Here is a 3,030-nt window from a genome sequence, read left to right on the forward strand (position 1 = left end):
AAACCCCCTGATTGACCCTGCTCTGTGCGTGACAGGGTACGGAGCCCCAAACCCCCTGATGGGCCCTGCTCTGTGTGTGACAGGGGGCAGCGCACCAACCCCCTGATCGGCCCTGCTCTGTGCGTGACAGGGGGTGGCACCGCAACCTCCCCATCGACCCTGCCTTGAGTTTGAAAGGGGGCGGTGCCCCAACCCCCTATTCGGCCCTACCCTGAGCTTGACTGAGGGTGGCATCACAACCTCCCGATCCATCCTGCTCTGCATGACAGGGGTTGGTGCCCCAACTCCCGAAACGGCCCTGCTCTGAGTCTGACCAGGGGCTGCAACTAGGGATTGGACCTGCCCTCTGCCACCTGGGAGCAGGCCTAAGCCAGCAGGTTGTTATCTCCCGAGGGGTCCCAGACTGCAAGAGGGCACAGGCCAGGCTGAGGGACCCCCTCTCCCCGCTGAGTGCACAAATTTTTGTGCACCGGGCCTCTAGCCTAATAATATAGAAACATGGTAATTAGCCGTACCTCTGCTACCCTTCCCATTGGCTAATCAGCAAGATATGCAAATTAACTGCCAACCAAGATGGTGGCCGGCAACCAGGCAGCTGAGAACAGGAGGCTTGGTTGCCCCAGCGATGGAGGAAGCCAAGGTTCCCCAGCTGCGGCTGCGGGGCTCTGAGCTCCTGAAGCAACAACTACAGAAGATACAATGTTTCAATTATAGAAGCTAAAAGATGGCAGTTAATTTGCATACTCAGGCTCCAAGTGGTGGAACGAAGCCAAACAGCCCTGAAGCCACAGAGCAGAGAGGCCTCACTGCCAGGGGATCAGCAGAGCTGGGAGGCCTCACTTCCAGGGGATCTGCGGAGCCAAGAGGCATCCCGCCCCGGGATCAGCGGAGCCGAGAGGCCTCCCGGCCATGGGATCAGCGGAGCCTGATGGAAGCCCTATGTGTTTATGCACCCTGAGAGTGCAGAGGTCCTGTCCTAGGCAGAGGTCAATGGCAAAACTTCCAACTCCAAGAAGCAGCCTGGGGGCTGGAAGGCGGCTCCTCTGACCTCAGTGCTGGAGTCCCAGCGCTCCACCAGGAGAGGAGCAGAGAAAGGCTGGAGCCTCCCTCAAGGTGACCCGAAATCCCCACCCACACCAGGCAGGCTGCTGAGACTGTTCATGGAGGACTCACTTCCAATCCCAGCCGGTGGCCCTGCCGCAGCCATGGCACTCCTGGAGCGCTGCCCAGGCCCTGAGTGTAGCTTGGAGCCGAGCAGGCCTGGAGGGCATGGTGGGAGTGGGGCACATGCCCCTGGTACAGCAGGACATGCTCGGGAGCAGCCCACCTTCTGGGGCCTCCTCCTGCTTCAGGGCCTCGCCCTCTGCGGTCTCCTCCTCCCCAGCACCCAGAGCAGAGGACTCACCAAGGGTGCTCCCCGCTGGCTGAGAAGGGGCAAATGGAGCAGCAGGGACTCCCTGGTAAAGGGTCGCCCTGGGGAGGATTCCCGCCACCTCCAAGACCCGCTCCTGTTCAGCAACATCCCCAAGATCGCACGTCTGCACCGCGGGCTGTCGGGCAGTGTGATGGCGCTGATGGTGGAGAAGGCGCTGTGCACAAGGGGGCTGCTGCAGCCCGGGACCTCCTCAAAGGCTTCAAGATGTTCGGCTGCCTCTTCAAGCCCTACATCCGGTACTGCATGGAGGAGGAGGGCTGCATGGAGTACATGCGCAGCCGGCTGTGCGACAACAATCTCTTCCCACCCTAGGTGATGTGGGCCGAGAAGCACCAGCAGTGCCAGCGGCTGAAGCTGAGCGACATGCTTGCCAAGCCCCACTGGCGGCTCACCAAGTACCAGCTGCTGCTCAAGTCAGTGCTGAGGAAGAGGGACGAGCCACGTGCCAAGGAGACCATCATCACCATGATCAGCTCCGTGGAGCGCTTCATCCACCATGTGAACGCGTGCATGTGGCAGCGACAGGATCAGCAGCAGCTGGCCACCGTGGTGAGTAAAAGGACAGAGCAGGACTGATGGCTGTGTCCTTAACCCCTCTTCCAAGAAAAAGCCACAGGGTGTATCAGTTACTCAGCCTGCACTTATCTCGGCCAATGGGAAAGCGGGGGAAACTAGCCCAAGGCCAAAAGTATGCTGGCCACCCCCCCGTCTTTGTGTAACCAGACCCTAGCTGCACCCTGCCCCAACCCCCAACCCCAAGCCCTATAACTTCTTTGTTCTCTTGGGACTTGGGGCTCTCTCTTGCACCCAGTAATGGAGGCAAGGGGGGGACCAAGCAAGCTTGTATAAGAGACCCTCTGCTTTTGCATTGGACTGGCTAGTTCCCTGGTGTGGTTTCCTTGGGGATCTTGAAATCTGGGCATAACAGTGAGCTGCATGGATGCCTATGAGGTGGTGGAGGGTAGCAACGACGAGGTGGACAAGCTCCTGAAGGAATTTCTGTACCTGGACCTGACCGTGTCCATCCCTGGTGCCTCCCCAGAGGAGACGCGTCAGCTGATGTTGGAGAGCAGCCTGAGGATGAAGGAGGGAAAGGACAGCAAGATGGATGTGTACTGCTTCCTCTTCACGGACCTACTCTTAGTGACCAAGGCAGTGAAGAAGGCTGAGAGGACGAGGGTCATCAGGCCACCACTGCTGGTGGACAAGATCATGTGCCGGGAGCTGCGGGACCCTAGCTCCTTCCTCATCTACCCGAACGAGTTCCGCAGCGCCGTGGGGGCCTACACGTTCCAGGCCAGCAGACAGGCTCTGTGCCGGGGCTGGGTGGACTCCATTTACAATGCCAGAACCAGTTGCAGCAGCTGCATGCGTAGGAGCACGAGGGCAGCCAGCAGCACCTACAGAGCCTGGAGGAGGGACACTGACCAGCGAGCTGCTGGCCCTGGGCCCAGGGGAGGGCAGCTCCTGCTCCACGGACTCGCCTACGGCACTCTCTCCCCCACCTCCTTGCAAGACTTTGCGACCCCAGCCCCTGTGGTGGAGCCAGCGCCCTGGCCCCTAGATTTACCACAGGCCCCTTCACCCCCGCCCTT

General features: G+C 60.3%; 1 pseudogene; it reads left to right on the forward strand.

Moving 5' to 3' along the window:
* The first annotated feature begins 1,205 nt into the window (after positions 1–1,205).
* Positions 1,206–2,862, forward strand: LOC102770773 (annotated as a pseudogene).
* Positions 2,863–3,030: the final 168 nt, after the last annotated feature.

Source organism: Myotis davidii, unplaced genomic scaffold (genome assembly GCF_000327345.1).
Source record: "Myotis davidii unplaced genomic scaffold, ASM32734v1 scaffold2039, whole genome shotgun sequence".
In the NCBI taxonomy this organism is placed as follows: Eukaryota; Metazoa; Chordata; class Mammalia; order Chiroptera; family Vespertilionidae; genus Myotis; species Myotis davidii.